The following is a 17,857-nucleotide window of genomic DNA, read 5'->3' as shown; positions in this document are numbered from 1 at the left end:
CAGTGAAGACAAAAGAGTCCCTCAGCAGACACATGTCCACTCTTACTTGGTGCAGCTCTGCTTCTGGATCTTTCTGGCTGCTCCTCACAGACATCACTCCTCCTCTTCTCTCTGTGGACACAGAGCAACACAACAAACAGTAACGACACAAAGATCTTCAACTCTAACACTGCTTCAAAATGCTCAATCTGAAAGAGAGCTCAACATCTCTCACTCTGTTTTGGAGAAAATCAAAGAAAAGAAAGAGTTTCTTACTTTGTGTCTGAAGGTCCAGGTTCACCACTGAAGGCGAGTGGAAGATGTTTGGACCAGTCACTCTTCAGAGACAACCTGCTGGAACCTGAAGACTCTGCTGTGTGTCTGCACACACACACACACACACACACACACACACACACACACACACACACATACACACACACACACACACACACACACACACACACACACACACACACACACACACACACACACACACACACACACATACAGGCCTCAGAGTCTCCTACTTTCACTTCATCCTCTCTACTCTTGTACTCGTTTGTAGTTCTGGACAGGACAAAAGTCGTAGGTGGTAAATGGAGATGGAGCCAACAGAAGGAGGCGAGAAGGCTGAACGAAATTTTTTTAACCTGCCCTGTTGAGCATCAATCCAGCAGACTGGAGATCGAGCTGCTGTAATGTTCCAGACAGATTGCTCTTCTGAGAGGAGCTCATCAGGATAAAGCTCCTCTTGATGATGGGATTTCTTACTTTATTTTATTTGTTTTGAATCCTGGTGTGGTGTCTGTTGAGAGGGGGATTCCTCACATTAGAAGGGGCGGGGTTTGGTGACGTGGAGAGGTGTGGTGCACTGTTTGTGGAGGAAGTGTTCTGTCATGATACGTTTCCTGGTATGACAGCTGTCACTTGGGTGTGTGGAAAATAAACGACACTGGACTCTGCTCCCTCGTTCGTCTCATTTTTCTACGACCTCCACATTGGTGACTCCGACGTTTGAACATGTCGGTAGAGTCAAGCGTCGATGCGGAAGCGCATGGCAGTGCTGCATTATATGCCGCTGCGATCAAGCTGCCGGACTACTGGGTACACGACCCAGAACCTTGGTTTCAGCACGTCGAGGCGCAATTCCAGTTGAGAGGTGTCACTGCGGACAAGATGCAGGATTACTATGCGGGGGCAGCTCTGGATTTCGTCAACCACCCGCCGTGTTATGGGATTCCTGCGTGATCCACTGGCGTAAGACAGGTACGCTGCCCTGAAAGCACTGTTCCTACGGCTCTTCCAGCTGTCGGATGCGGAATGTGTGGAACAGCTGCTGTCTCTTCAAGGCCTGGGAGACGGCAAACCCACGGAGCTGATGGAGAACATGTTGGTGCTGCTGGGATCGAGCAAGGTCTCGTTCCTCTTCATCCAGCTTTTTTTTTTTTTTTTTTGCCGCCCCAGGTGCGTACCTGTCTACCTCGCCGCTGATGCGCACAACGGACGACCGGGGTCTGGCGGAGGAGGCCGACAGGATCCTGCTCGCTTCGCGCCCGCTCAAAGTCCAGTCGTGTGTGTGTGTGCATCCTGTGGCTCTTGCTGCAGCTTCGGCTGCAGCAAGAGCCACAGGAGGATGCACCGGCTACGGTTGCGGCGACGTGGGATTGGTGTAAGGATGATTGGCAGTCATCCCAGATCTGAACCACCACCCCAGGAAGACGCCCACAGACCGGTCCAGAAGGGGCCAGAAGAAGGTCCTGGCCGAGACCCCCAGCAGCCACAGGGCCTGGACCCCAGGGGACCAATAACAAGGGTACTGAACACCCAGGGAGCCCCCCCCCCCCCCCCCCCACCCCCCCACAGGGCTCGAGCTGCTTACCCCAAGAGCCAGGGTATCACAGCCCCACCGCACCACCCCCCACCCCCTCATCCAGATTCCTGTCAACACAGCACCCAATACACACCGATATTAAGAAAATTAAAAGAAACAAAGAGTTTCTTACTGTGTGTCTGAAGGTCCAGGTTCACCACTGAAGGCGAGTGGAAGGTCTTTGGACCAGACACTCTTCAGAGACAGCCTGCTGGATCCAGAAGTTCCTGCTGTGTGTCTGCAAACACACACACACACACACACACACACACACACACACACACACACACACAACTTGTGTTTGCCTCCAATTCTGATTGTCAGAGTTCAATAGTTGAGTTTATCAAAATTAATGTACCATCAAGACTGTAATATCTGTTTAAAACCCTAAAAATTCCATGACTGCAATCTTTTTTAAAACTCTGAATAAATATGTCAGGAAATTCATTCTGACACCTCGGATATCCATGGAGAAGGACCACATCCTGTTTCAAGGGCAGTGACGCCCCCTGCTGGACACAAATTGGTCTGCATCTCCTGAAGGAAAAGGGACGGAGTGACTTCATCTCCAAGCAGAACTGTACAACAGAAGCCAACAAGACAGATGACTTCCTGTTGAAACTTTTGATTAAAATTTAGATGAAATTCACCAATGTCTTGGATTGAAAGTGGGACTGTCACCTGAAACACATTTAGCATAAAATAAACTTCTACCATAACTGTGAAGAATAAGATTTTTAATCCATGACATCAAATGAAGGACTTCTTGCATAACTCCAACAAGAGTTAAAATATGATTTATCCAATCCAATGTTTTTTCTCATCTCTAATAAAGATCTTTTCTGAGAGCTGACTTGGGCCCTGAAATGATCTGGCCTGTCATTAATGATGTTGACATAATGCTTCGTGAAGAGAATCCATGTAAATTCATTTTCAAAATGTATCATCCATTGCTAAACGAGGGCCCAGAAACTGGTCTGTTGGAATCTGAAATGAAATGGATCTCAGTGTTTCAACTGATGAGAAGCTCCGGGCAGATTTATGTCAAAGCAGCCTGTCAGCTGCTAGTAACAGTTACTATTATCGGATGATTAACGACAGTATTCTGCATCAGTTTTACCTCACTCCAGAAAAATTACATTCTTTACAATCCAATCTGTAAGAGGTGTGCTTGAGCTTTGTCCTTTCTTTAGACCAGTCCACTCGGCTCAGTTCAACTTTTAATCAAGAGAAATGACTGAGATCAGGAAACGTCTCAAATGAAAAGAAGCACGTTGTTTTTCATTTGGAACCAAAAAAGTGTTGAAATCAGTCATATTGAGCTTATAGCATTTCTGAGCATTTATTAAATCAGATGAAAACATGTTTTACCAGTAAAAACTGATTTCCACTGAGGGTTGAATCTTTCTGAGTGCAGCAGTAATGATCCTGAAGGAGAGCAGCAAACTGCAGTGGAGCCATGAAAGCCTCAAAGTCAGAGTGAAGATCAACAGAGTGACAGAAAGGAGACGTTCACAGAGAGTGAAGCTCACTCTGAACTCTGAGGGGGACTCTGCAGGAGCAGCTGACGTCTCTCACCTGTCCACAGACTCTGGTCTGTCCTCCTCTTCATCCACATCACTCATCTTCAGTCAGCTGAGAGAGAAACCAGCAACAAGAACAAACCTGTTCAACCTCTTCCAGACTGACGCTCAGCTCTCAGGTGGCCTCAGCCTCTCATGTGGAACCAGAGCCCAGGTTCAGATCAGGAGGCCGACACAGTCTCTGCTTTGAAGGTTCGACTGGACTCTTTTCTCTGGGGCTCGAGAGGCTTCGTCACACTGAAATAATATGTACCATTTTTAAAAGCAATTAAGAAAGTGAATGCCTTTCTAAACCAGATCACGATGGGCGATCTTAATTTGCCCCAAACCACAGCCATCAAACAGCACTGGTTGGCTTGATTTCATGTCTTTCATTTATACTTTTAATCACTGATTGGTGGAGTCGCTGCTCAGACCCACCTCCATCTTTCTTGGTTCTCTGGGTTCTTCTGTCAAGCCCAGCATCAGAGACCTCGGGGTTCTGTTTGATCAGGCTATATCTTTGGAAGCTCATGCTCGTCAGCTGACCAAAAACTGTTTCTACCACTTGACAAATCTCTCTAAGGTCAGAAGAATGATGTCAAAGCCTGACCTTGAACTGATCTTTCATGTTTTTTATTTCATCTGGTATTGACTATAGAAATTCTCTTTTTACTTGTTTCAACACGACTGTTCTTAACAAACTCCAGTTGGGTTTTAAATCTTAGTTCTGACTTAGTGTTGCATGGCGAAGCCCCCAGTACATCAGACTTGCTCTGCCCCTGCTCCTCACAGATAATTTTTCGGTCTTCAGGCCAGAAACTCCCAAAGTTCCCAAAACCTGAGGAGACCAATGCTTTCAGGCTGTTGCCCCCAGACTCTGGAACCACCTGGTCCTGTAAATCCATATGGCTGAGTCTGTGGACTCCTTCAAAAAGGAGTTGAAAACTCTTATTTTGATAAGCTGAATATCTCATGAGAGAAGTCTATGATATGTAAAATGTTTGTCTTGTCTGACAGCACTTTGTGATTTTATCTGTGAAAAGAGCTTTATAAATAAATAAACTTTACTGACTTACTTGTCAAGTGCTGCTGTTTCGTAGGTTAGCTTAAAGCAAACAGTGTGGCGGAGAAGTAAATGCTACCAACCCTAATGAGTCGCAGCGCATCAAGCCAAAGTAAACAAGAAATGTGGTTCTTTTAAGATGGAATGGATGTGGGAGTATGTGCCAACAGAAGGACCAAAGGTGAAACTTGGTGAGATTTTTATCTTTTTATTCCCCCCCCCGTGCAGAGCGGTCCCACTCCCATTTCCTGTTTTTGTTTCTGTCTTTTTGGTTCTGCCACACGTGAGCACATAAGGGTGGTGTTGCTAACGCTAACAAGGGTTTCAGGTTTGTTTTACGCGCTTTTGTATTTGTACTCCCATATGAGTGCCGTAAAGCAGGTTTGTTCTCTTGTCGTCAGTCGGCTCCTCTGAAAGTTGCAAGTACAGTTTTCAGGACTCAGACACCAGGGGGAGTGGAGGGACCAGCGAATCACCGTGACAAGTCTTTATTTACCCCCACAGGGATTCTGAAAAACATTTATTGATGTAAAAACGTTGCATAGTTCTGCTTTAAGTTTTGAAGAGAAGCAACGTGCACAGCAGGACAGTGCAGTGTAGCCAGCCGACGTAAACAACTTCACGGTGGTCCACCACTCCCACAATGCACTGCGGTGTGACATCAACCTTTCAAGCCCTTTTGAATAAAGCTTTCAGTTTGAGCTGCTCCAGGATATTCTGGAACATTTATCTGGAGAGGCTGATGAATGTTTACACTGCTGGGAGACTTTTATTACACTGACATTCTTTCTTTATCCACTCATGGCCAGGTCAACACAGTCGCTCTCGATTCCTTCTTTTTCTTCAGTGCCTGAGACAGGAGTCCTGCTTTTGTTTAATGATCGTTTACAGCTGGAAACATGTCCAAGAATTTAAGTTGAAGTATTTTCTTGGGAGTTTTTACCACTGTGGACACTCGGGACCATTGAGAAATTTATTTCTGGTTATTTTCTTTGCCAAATAGGCACTGTTGAGTCAGCATTTATCCTACACTAGCATGCTAGCAAGCTTGCTAACGTCAAAGTGAAGTAATGTTATGGCTGCGTTCATTTAGGTGCAATCGAAAAAAGAAAACAATCAGAGACAGACTATTAATTTGATGACTTAGTCTGAAAATGTGGTGAATGCTGTGACATGTTTGTTGATGGCTAATGTTACTGACTTGATTCTTTTACACAGCTTTATATGTGGCGTTTTTTGCAGCTACTGAATTCATACAGTGAATGGATAGAATTAAAATTGTACCTGTATGTCAACTGCTATTATCAGGTTGTGTTTGTTGGGTGTACATCTAACTCAGGGATGGGCAACTTAAATGATGGAGAGGGCCACACTTTTTTTGTCAACACTACCTGAGAGCCACATAAGACCACACACTTAACCAGATATGATAAAACTGCCATTTTACACGTTTGTATAATATATGTTTACTGGCCCAACACACAGTACAATAGATTCACATTTTCATGCACAAATGCATGCACAAAAGTTATAATCTTCTTTGAAAATGAGAAGACAAAAGGTTTGAGGCCAACAAAAAAAATCACTTTCAGTTTTTTTTTCCATGTGCAAAGGGCACTTATGAATAAAACATACAAATCAACCCTTTTCAAAGATGGGAGGGAGCTACAGAAAAACATAACACAACTTAATTGCAATTACAGAAATTATTTTGTGAATTTTTAAACTGCACTTTTTTTTACGTTGAAGACGTGGCGACGGGATTGAGGAGGTCCTCGAAGTATTCCTTCCACCGTCCAACAATATCCCCAGTTGAGGTCAGCAGCTCCCCACCTCCACTATAAACAGTGTTAGCGGAGACCCCCTTTCCCCTCCTGAGGCGCCGGATGGTTTGCCAGAATTTCTTCGAGGCCGACCGATAGTCCTCCTCCATGGCCTCCCCGAACTCCTCCCAGACCCGAGTTTTTGCCTCCACAACCACTCAGGCTGCAGTTCGCTTGGCCTGCCGGTACCCGTCAGCTGCTTCAGGAGTCCCATGAGCCAACAAGGCTCGATAGGACTCCTTCTTCAGCTTGACAGCAGCCCTTACTTCCGGTGTCCACCACCAGGTTCGGGGGTTGCCGCCACGACAGGCACCAGAGACCTTATGACCATAGCTCCGGACAGCTGCTTCGACAATGCAGGTGGAGAACATGGTCCACTCGGACTCAATGTCCCCAGCCTCCCTCGGGACATGAAAGAAGCTCTCCCGGAGGTGGGAGTTGAAAACCCTGCTGACAGAGGGTTCCACCAGACGTTCCCAGCAGACCATCACAACACGTTTGGGTCTACCAAGTCTGTCCGGTTTCCTCCTCTGCCAGCGAATCCAACTCACCACCTGGTCGGTTGACAGCTCTGCTCCTCTCTTCACCCGTGTCATGCCCTGTGCCCCTGCACCCATGTGGGGGTGCTCGGGTCCTGTTTTGTGTTTGTCTGCCCTCATGTTCTCCTGCCTGGTCACCTGCCTGCTCCTCTTGTTCTCCTGTCTGGTCTGTCTCGTTAACTCCCTAATGTGTTGCACCTGTCCTGCCCCCTTTATTAAGCCCCATCTCCTGGTGTGTCGTGTCGGCTCCTTGTGGGTCTGTCCGTGTGTTCGCGTGTCCTGGCCTGCACCTGCTGTGTTTTTTGAGTTTCCTGACCTCCTGGTTTCCTGACATCCTGAGTTCCCCTTGGAAATAAAAGACGCCTTTTGAACTCTGCGTACTGCCTGCGCCTGGGTCCTTCCACGTCGCACCCGTGACAACCCGAGTGTCCAAAACATGAGGTCAGAGGTCATGACACGACAACAAAGTCAATTATCGACCTCCAACCTAGGCTGTCCTGGTGCCAAGTGCACTTATGGACCCCCTGTGCTCGAACATGGTGTTTGTTATGGACAAACTGTGGCTAGCACAGAAGTTCAATAAGAAAACACCACTCGGGTTCAGATCAGGGAGGCCGTGCGATCCAGTCACCCCTTTCCAGGTCTCACTGTCGCTGCCCACGTGAGCGTTGAAGTCCCCCAGTAGAACAACGGAGTCCCCAGTCGGACCACTGTCCAGTACCCCTCCCAGGGACTCCAAGAAGGCCGGGTACCCTGCACTGCTGTTCGGCCCATAAGCCGAAACAACAGTGATACACCTGTCCCCGACCTGAAGGCGCAGGGATGCGACCCTCTCGTTCACTGGGGTGAACTCCAACACATGGCGCTGAGCTGTGGGGCGATAAGAAAACCCACACCAGCCCGCCGCCTCTCACCGCGGGCAACACCAGAGAAGTGGAGAGTCCAGCCCTTGTCGAGAGGTTGGGTTCCAGAGCCCAGGCTATGTGTGGAGGTGAGCCCGACTATATCTAGCCGGTACCTCACAAGCTCCAACCCCGCCAACGAGGTGACATTCCATGTCTCTACAGCTAGTGTCTGTGTCTGAGGATCGGGTCGCCGGGCACCCTGCCACCCAATCCACACTGCACCCGGCCCCTACGGTTCCCTCGGTGGGTGGTGAGCCCACCGGAGGTCAGGCCCACGTCGTAAGCCCACATTGCTAAGCCTGGCCGGGCCCCATGGGCAAAGGCCCGGCCACCAGGCACTAGTTTACGAGCCCCAACCCCAGGCCTGGCTCCAGAGTGGCAGCCCCGGCTGCACCATACTGGGCGACGTCACGACCTTTGTTATCTTCCTTCTCATAAGGGTATTATAGTGGTGACTTAAATTGAAATCTTTCATTGCAAGATAGGGTCTCTAAGCAGACCAAGCACATAGGTTTGACTTTAAATTCTGTAAACCGATATTCTGCTTCCCATTTAACCTGAAAGACGCAGTTTTCCCGGTCTAGTTTTCTTTTTCCCTTGTGCTTTGCCATGGCTCATGTCTCTCTCTTCCTCACTAGTGGAGAATGCTGCTGGAAAGAAGGGCGTCTCGATTCATGGGGCCATCTGGTGGTCAAAGTATTTCATTACAACTGAATCGGAGCAGCAAAAGACACATTTTTATCATTTTCAAAAATCAATTTAAGGGCTGTATGGAGTGAGGGTGCGGGCCATATGCGGCCCAAGGGCCACCAGTTGCCCATCCCTGATCCCCTAAATGGATGCTGGAATAAAGGGTGGCTCAGCATGCATGAAGGGTGTGAGATCGCAACCTTCATTCTGTTGTGCAACGAAAGGAAAAGAAACTTGAATCATTTCTGGAATTCAGCTCAGACACTGCAAACAAACTCACTACTAACTGGATGGGTGTATGAACTAAACTGAACCCTAAAACATATATTCTGGTTTTTTTTTCAATCATTTTGCTATATTTTTTTTGTGCACTCGTTCATAATTGTTCATATTCACCAGCATTTTTCCGTTGGGCAATGATTCAGTTTTACTGGTCATTTATTAGATCAGTTGATGGTTTAGAATGAGGTTATCTTTTTTTTTTAGGACAGCGTTTAATAAATGTTAAATGAAATCTGTTCATCCAAAATACTGTATTGTTCAACCATCCTTCTTGAGTGAGCCCAGTGCTGCCACTGCCAGAGATTAATCTCATAAACCAGAAACTCTTCCTACTGGGAGTAAACCTTCCTATTGAAGAAGTAGTTCATCTTCACTTTCTTTTATAAGTAACACAACGATTGGATGAAGGGTTCAATCCAGACTGCTGGGAAGCCTTTACTGCCCCCCCCCCCCCAAACATGCACACACAGAGCCATGACAAGACCTGACAGCAGCACTTACCTGTTTCTCCTTCTTTCACAGTCGTCTGTAAGTTGGAGTTTAAACTCACTCAGTACTTCACTTCTTGGTGTCCTGGTTCAACTCAGCTCAGCTCTTTCTCCTCTTCCTCTTTTTTGGAATTTCAAAATCACACTCACATGACAGGAAGTGTGTGTCAGATCAGCTCATTAGAATAACGTGTTTTGGAGGCAGTGTGAAGAAACTCAGCAGAAAGTGAAGAGATGATCTTCATGTCATGTTTCTGTCACTGACTCACATCACCAGTGAAGAAGAGGTCAGATCCTCACAGCATGAAGCAAACAAACACTGTATTGAAAAGCCATCAAGGACACGTCCACATTATCAGCAGTCAACAACAGAGGAGCTGTTCTTCAGTCTGAGCATCAGGACAGGAAGTCCTCCATATCTCTGACTCAGGCTGGACTCCCTGACAGCAGTTACCGTCAAGAAAATTGTCTTGGACAGGAGGGTCTGCTGTACAGACGACACGTCAGTCGTACAGCAACACAAAGAAACACTAGGATTTAAAAAATGAGGAAGTGAATAAAGGTGAAATGAAAGAGCCATGCATCCTCTCAGTGGTGAAAAACCAATGTGAAACATGAAGGCTCAGCATTACTGTCAAGCTGTGTGTGTCTATGAAGGACCACAGCTCTGCCCAAAGTTGAAAAACTGCTTGATCAGTCAAAGGAACAAAACCCAATTCTTATGTTTCTGTATTTATTTCTCTTTGTGAACTTTGTAACAGTTGAATAGCTTGAATAGGTCGAAAAACCTTTCAGGATAAACACAAAACATGAATTTAAATTATTTTCAAACAATCAATTCAGTTCAAAATAAACATTTCTCAATTCCGTTAAGCACTAGGGGAATGTTTCACAATTTCAAGCACTCTTTGATAAAGCAAACAAAGTTCATAAATCCAGCAGTTAAAGGTTACATCTTATGTACAAAAACGATTGAAGTAACACCATGCAACTCAAAGTATCATATTTAGCTTTGAAAGTAACATAAAGTTTCAATTCAGTCTTTTAACCTACAAATATTCCACTCAGAAATTGTTCATCAGTTGATTACACCTTAAAAATATCAACCAAACAAATGCAGTCATGTCTCTCCCAGCAGCTGTGTCTTGAGGCCGATGTGGGAATGTGTATCACAATGACTCTGAAACTGCATTTCATTCAGCTCTCTTTTCATTTCCCCTCTCTCACCTCATGTTCAGTTTTCACTTCAATATTTTGCGCAACACATTCTGTTCCTGGCTTCACCAAACCAGTCGAATGCAGATGGAAACAAGTTGATTTTACGACAGCAACACGCTTTGCGTTGGCTGTACCTGGGTTTGAACTGAGGTGGCTGGCTTCGTCACTGCACCATTTGAATGCACTACTCTTCCATGCCTCCATGCGCCCAGCAGGGGGCGCAGTATAATGACTGTCCACCTGTCAAAAAGACATTTGAGACAGCACTTCGGGGCCCCTCCCCGTTCACAGCGTGCTCGGCAGTCGCTGAGTTTGCCTATGCCCAGGACCGGCCCTGAATGTAAAGGAGGAACAGTTAAAAACCACCACATTGTATTGTTGTTAAAATTCCATGTGTGGCGAGTTCTAAAATATTAATATATAATATAGTTTAATAGAATAAGGTGAATTTTCTGAATATGACGACTGTATTGATGTTGCACTTTTGTTTCTTTCAGTTTAATGAAGTTATTTCTGTTAATTTATTATTATTATTATTTTATCACAATAGACTAACAGACTGCTTTTCCCTTCAGAGTGTATTTATATGTAAATGTTGGATGGTTCAAATTCCACATTCCTGAGTGTCTTTCGATGTGAAACTGTTTGCAATTAAAATACATGCTCCACTGCAGCTAAAAGATTCAGAATGAACCGTTTTTATGCATTAGATTTGAGATTTTGTTTGCTAAATACAAGTTATCAAATTATATCAGTTGTGATTCACTCCATAAAGACCTGCAACTATTTTCTTTAATAGAGTGACAACACGTGTTTGACGAGGAGTTTTTGGAGTCAAAACATAGGAAACAACAAGAAGTGCTGTGACAAATGTAAGAGACAGATGTTTTAGAAATGTATATATAGCTGATGTACACTGGCCATATTTTTTCAAAATAATTTAGCTTTTTTTTCTTTTCTGTGTGTTTTGCTTGCTGCTATCTTTTCTGAGTTTGTCCAAGTTTCAGCCACTGTTTTCCTCCAGCGCTGCAGGGCCACCAACAGCTTCATGACAGAGCAAACCATTTGCCAGGTCAGTGTTTGATCATTTTTTTTATTACTTCTAATTTCAGAAATGAGACCAGACCACAGGAAACCCCTGTCATGCTTGTGCTCAGCATGTTTCTCCTCTCCTGAGGATAAAAGCCTCATTGAGCTGAATCTGCTGAGTTTCTGGTCAACTTCAAATTATTGTACTTCACGGTCAAGTGTGTTTTGCTGATATTAAACAATCTACATGACTCAGTCTTTCTGTGAACCTGATTTCTTGTATCTGAGAGGAACAGAGCTGAATCCTGTCTTGTCCAGCAGGCCTGAGCTCAGCGGCTCCTGGATGATGGAGATGTCACACCACAGCAGATGGAGAGACTCCATGATGCTGCTTTGGAATTTCTGATCAGTCTTGTGAACTCTGTGTTGGAGAAGCTGACTCTGCATGAGCCACTGCTGAACCACGCCAAGCCTCTTGATATTCAGCAGAGGTTGGAATGTGGCCTTGATGATGTTCTTTACTTTGTGGAGAGGTTGGGATTTTGTTTTCCAACAATTTTTGCTAAATATCTGAGATTCAATACCCTCAATTCGAGAGTGAGGCAATTTTACACCTGAAATTTGACATTAAGACACCTTGGCCTTGACCTCAGCCTTCTTTAAGTGGCTTTTTTAAAATTATGATTTCTCTGGGTTGGTGATCATTCATAAAAAACATAACTTATAACTGCTTCCTTCAAAGGTTTTCCCATCTGCTCCTCTAACATGGGTCAAAGGAGCCTGACCTACTGAGCCTGGAATACCAGGCTGTGCAAGTGCCCCCCTTGCTGGACCCAGAGGGAACTGCAATAAAGATCATCGAGCCTGAAAAGGCAACCGGAAACCCTAAGATCAGGATTATTATTCTGACTGCACGACATCTCTCACACTGCCATCTCCTGAGAGTCACAGTCATCTGTGGCCATGAAACTCTCTCCGCCTCTCCTTCTGGAGCAGCTCTCTTTTCAGCCTTGGGAGAGGAGGAGGAAGACAATCAACAGTCGTCTGCAGGTGAAGTCAATTATCCCTCCCCACACTCCTCTCCACGGGCTGCTCAAGCCCCGTTTCCACCCCCAAACGCCCCAACACCACACACTGGCCGTAGCTCTCTCTGAACTGGAAGGATTTCTACCAACGTGACAACAAGAATCCAAATATATGTATATGTTTATATGTATATATTATCTATTATATAATCTACATATAAATGTATATATATATATATATACATATATATATATATATATATGTATATATATATATAAATATATATATATATATATATATATATATATATATATATATATCGAGAGAGAGCGAGAGTATATTTTTGCAGGTTCTTTTTTAAAACACTTACATGATAAAACGACGTCTTCCAAAAGAAAAACAATAATAATGTTTAACCTTTGAGAAACATCTCCAGATACTGCTTGTAGTTGTTGAATTATTTCAGCATGTAATTTGCATTTGTGAGAGGGAACACCATTTTTTTAATTGCTGTTCTTTATTGTATTTTCTGTTTTTCAGATGAAAAGAATAAATGTTGCAATACCTCAAGGCATTGCTTCACTCGTTTTCCTGCTCCACACATTAAGGGACAGTCATGTTTGCATCTTTCATATCAGTGAATAAACTGTTTCATTATGAAGATGGCAGAAGTTTGAGCAAGTACTAGAAACTCAAAAAATCAGGGGATTGGCGTTAAAACATTTTTTAGACCTTGTTAAAATTCTCAGTGTCGGAGGGAAATGCTTGAAACTTGTCAGGATCCAGGTTGAAGGACTCAAACGCAGGCAGCTCGGATGAGTTGGAACTCTTCGCTCTCAAGAGGATGACACCAGAAAACCAGGTGGAGCTGATGCTGGTGAGAACCCGGGGAAAGACACAAAACATCCACAAGGAACCGACAATAGGACACGAGCAGAGCAGGGCGTGAATAGGGACAACACAGGGACAGCATGAGGGTGAGGAAAACACAAGGAAGGTCATGGGCTGGGAGACCAGACGAGGCAGAGACACAGAATTATATTACAGCCCAATTCTTCATTTTTATTCTGCAATCGGGGCGAATGTTGTCATATTTTCTGTAATATGACTCGGAAAAAGGGCATTAACAGAAACATCGACTAGTCGACAAGTCGACGTAAATTTGGAGGAATTGATAAGTTGTAGGTTATTCTTTCTCTCCCCCCCCCCTCTACGTGATTGTGTTTTTAGAGCAGACTCTGCATCTGATTGGCTTCAGCAGATATGTGACCCTTGATTTACCCAATAGCCTTAAGGCCAGCACACACTACAGGATTTTTTCAATCTTCCCCAATTCAGAGACCACACACTAGAAGACAACAGAAGACAGATCGCACCAGATCTCCCTCTCCCGATCTTCTAGAGTGTGGTGTCGCTCTGGAGCAGAACACACACTAGCAGATTCTTCAGCCGAGAATCGGCTCCTCACTCCTCCAAATCTCGTGCAGTCCAACATCACTTTGTGCAGTTTCCCTTCATTCCTGTATTTATGTTCATCTCCACTATTAATAGTAAGTGAAGAGTTTATGTACATTCTCTGTACATTCATTCATATCGGCTTCATTCTTTCAGAGCACCCCCCCCCCCCCCCCCCTAGCAGACGTAGTTTGACATAATTCTCTTATAATTTACCCCCACATTTGATAATAAATCAGCTTATTCGTGTCTGTGTGTTGTTTTGGTTTTTTTTTTACTTTCGACTCCAGCGTGGAACAGTATAGAAATAAGTGTGTGCCAAATACATGCTTTTTTTAAATGACCAAATATCTGAAAGATTTTTTTTGTTTGTTTGTTTTGTTTTGTTTTTTTGTCCCTAGATTGGATGGTTTAGACCAGAATAAAAACATGTTTAGCTTTGGTTGGGAAAAGTTTCATTAGTCGTCCAAGTCCTCAGAAAGGTTTTTTTTTCCCATTCTTCCCTTATGGTTGATAATGGAATGAATTAAAACAGACCAGAAAAAAAACTGGAGTTGTTGATGCCCCACTCGGAAATGAAGAGATTTTGTCTTTAATCCATCTTTAAAAATCAAAGCAATGTTGTTGTCTTTGAGAGCATGAGAAGAACTTCAGTTCTGACAGAAGCAGATGTTGTCGTTGATCTTAAGACGTATTCTGACTCAGTCTTCTCCTGCAGGAAAGGTTTAATACATCGTTCTCAGTTTCTCCATTGATCTTTGACAAATTTGAGTAGAATGTTGTTTCTTTCTGGCTTATCTGGAAATAGAAATTCAGAGGAACCGTTTCTGATCATTTATACATTAGGATCAGATTCATAAATCTCACGTGTCCAGGCGCGTGGGAAGGTGTTTTAAGTAGAGGGGGCTGGTGACTGAATGAATGAAGGAGTGAATTCATTGCATTTTTTTCCCTGCTGTATAGCATCGCCACTCAGGCTACTGGCTGGAAGCCATATGATACACTCAAATAAACATAAAGAAGTTTTAACAAATTCACATTTTATAACTTTTTTCTCCATAAGGAGGTCGGCAGCAATTCAACATACACAAGAACAGACGAGAACAAAACCAGTTTCACAGCAGTCACAAATTCACTTCACAAATCTCTGCCATTTTCAGCGCTGTCCGTGGTGCTGAAGGGGCAAAAAATAACAGCCAGGCAGGTCTATTCTCCGAAAATCACTACCTCTGACATGACGGGTAGTAAAAAAACATCAACAGGTGAACACGAGTCCCACAAACCAACAGCAAGCGACGAACAGATGAGCATTTGGAACAGTCAGCGGCAGACGGAGAACAGAAAAGCAGAATTACAGCGGCGAACACCATGGCCAAAAACTTTGAATGTCTGAAAATAAAAAAAACAACACAGACAGCTGTTAGCAACTTAAGCTGTTGCTGCTGCAGCTACTATTACATTACTTGTGTTATCCAAATGAATTAAAGGAGACACAGATTCTTTAACCGATAAAAACGCATCATGTTGCCTTTTTTCCACAACAAATAAATGATCTCATCTTAACGAGTGACTCAGAGAAATGCAATAGATTTTGCAATTTTTAATATTATCACTGCCACTTCAGTAATGAATTTTTTCTAGTATAGCCTCATGCACGCACTCGCTGTCAAGGTGCACGTACATACACGCAGGATCTCACTTCCACACATAAAACGTGACTGGAATTTAAAAGCAGACTGTAGCCTATATGTACACAGTGAGAGTAATTATGAATAAAATGATTTATACAGCACCAAATGTGGCCTTGCGTTCTGGTGTGTTGCTGCTGGAGCTCCTCACAAGAGATGTCTCATCCAGTCTGTCCAGAATGTTGCTGTGAACGTGCATCGAAGCCAGATGTGTCAGCCTCTTCTAGCTCATGGTACTTCGTAGCTAAGTTTTTAGCCGTCTGAGGGTGGAGAATGATCTTTCTGGTGGGGCAGCTGACACTGGGAGACACAGGCAAAGCTCGATAAATGCCTCAGCCTCTTTAAACAGCCTTCTGGTTTGTGGATGCAATGCTGGAACAAATTCGGCAATCTCTGGGACAGATCTGAAATGTCTTTCCTTTGTCATGTCAACCAATAAAGTCAGCTGCATTTGTAGGCCCGACCTGTCGAACTCATTCAGTCCAGCCATGTTTTGGTTTAAAGCATCAATGAGAGTAGTTTCTCTCCGGGCAGCGACTTTCATACCTGCTTGATCAAATTTCTGACTTAGCTCTGCTTCAGCAACGTCCAGGGCTTCTATAAACTGACGGACACCTGCACTGTCCCTCTCCGGAGTCAGACACCACAGCTTCAGGCTGTGTGGCGCAGAGGATCGGAGCCGGTGTTAAGCTCGTCCTGGAGGGAGGAGGCATCTCAAGGTTGTTACAGGGAGCTAAAGTCTTAACTTTTTCTATGAGCTGCTTAATTGAATCATCTTCCTGAAGTGCCTGTATGTGCTGCTGAAGAACTCTGACGCACTCCAGAGCTGCGCCAGCTGTGGAGGTTTTGCTCTGCAGCCTTCAGGCCACTGCTTCAGACGGTCCAAACAGGGCCTTGCTACACACCAAGCCAAAATACGTCCTGGCTTGTTTTGCTTGCTTGTACAATCCAGCGATTTTGGTCCGTGTCTCACCCCTCATTGTCCTGTCTTGTTCCAGTGCCTTTAGTGTCTCCACGAGTGTCGGGTATGAAGCTGTAACTCGGGTAGTGGCAGTGGTGCAGATGCAACATCGAGTTAGGCATCGCCCCAGGACATTGCACACCACCTCTTCAGAGCCAAAAAGAGACTGGAAAAACTGTTTGCGCTTTGGGGATTCTCTGATGACAGTAGAAATCCCTGAACAAAGTTCAGTGTGTCTGCGATGACTCTCACGTGCCTTGCCACCTCCTGCAGGACGAGGTCCAGGACATGGTTACTGCAGTGGACATAGAGGGATTCTGGACACTCCACTTTTAGTTTGGCCTGAACACCATTTATACGGCCGGACATATTGGACACTCCGTCAAAACAGTATCCATGCAAGCGCTCCAGCGGTAAGTTCAAACAGAGAAAAATATCCTTAATACATGAAAACAGTGTTTCTGCTGAAGTCGGGTGCACTGTAAAATCCAAGAAACACGTTCTGTGCTGTTAAATCTGAATCCACAAATTGTAAACAGCAGGAGAATTGCTCACATGCACTAATGTCTGTAGTTCCATCTGCTGCGAGTCCAAAGAAGGAACAGTGGTGAGTCTCAGAAATGATTTCTCGCTGTATGGCGTGAGCAAACATTTCAAGAATTTCATTTTGGATCATATCCGACGTCCAGTTGTCTCTGCGTAAAAGCCATTCTCTGGCTCTCGGTAGTGAGTGCATTCTCTCCAGCATCAGCTGCCATAGGACGCCACCACGATGATCCTGCCCTCTGAGTGGCATTCCCTCTCGGCCCAGGAATTTAGTGGATCTGAATAAAAGTTCCAACACAGTCCTGGCAGTATTTTGATCCCGAGCAGCTAAATCAGAAAGCATAGCACTGATAGGTGTTATTTTCAGTGTAGCTAATGCACACAGTGAATCACAATGCAGGTCTGACAGCTCGTGTTGAGCAAACTTTTCTCTTGCTTTTTTCCAGTTGCAAAAGTTGCTCTTAACAAACGAGCTGTCACTGTGAGAGCGCAATAATAATCCCTTCTCCACTGCTTGGCTGCATGTAAAGCAGAGCACACTGTTTCTGAAACATAATGGAACCTTTTCCATTTTTCAAACTGTCCCCGTTGGAACGATCTCACAAAACTTTCAGAGCCAAATCTTCTGCCAGGAGATTTTATGTTTGGTTGAAAGACTCCTCAGTGTCTCCGCCACCAGCAGAAATCCTGTTTTTCCCATCGCAGGTAGAAATGGCTCCACCTGACT

General features: G+C 44.6%; 2 long non-coding RNA genes across 2 annotated transcripts; both read right to left on the bottom strand.

Moving 5' to 3' along the window:
* Positions 1–59: 59 nt before the first annotated feature.
* LOC115385368 (uncharacterized) lies at positions 60–2,018 on the bottom strand. The gene is made up of 3 exons (XR_003931124.1): positions 1,986–2,018; positions 256–360; positions 60–111 (listed from the first exon to the last, which is right to left on the bottom strand). It is a non-coding gene; the product is annotated as an uncharacterized LOC115385368 (long non-coding RNA).
* Positions 2,019–2,363: 345 nt separating this feature from the next.
* On the bottom strand, positions 2,364–9,299 carry LOC115385369 (uncharacterized). The gene is made up of 3 exons (XR_003931125.1): positions 9,221–9,299; positions 3,431–3,672; positions 2,364–2,389 (listed from the first exon to the last, which is right to left on the bottom strand). It is a non-coding gene; the product is annotated as an uncharacterized LOC115385369 (long non-coding RNA).
* Positions 9,300–17,857: the final 8,558 nt, after the last annotated feature.

The sequence above is a fragment of the Salarias fasciatus genome, unplaced genomic scaffold (genome assembly GCF_902148845.1).
Source record: "Salarias fasciatus unplaced genomic scaffold, fSalaFa1.1, whole genome shotgun sequence".
Classification (NCBI taxonomy): Eukaryota; Metazoa; Chordata; class Actinopteri; order Blenniiformes; family Blenniidae; genus Salarias; species Salarias fasciatus.
This window is presented reverse-complemented; position numbering and strand designations above follow the sequence as displayed.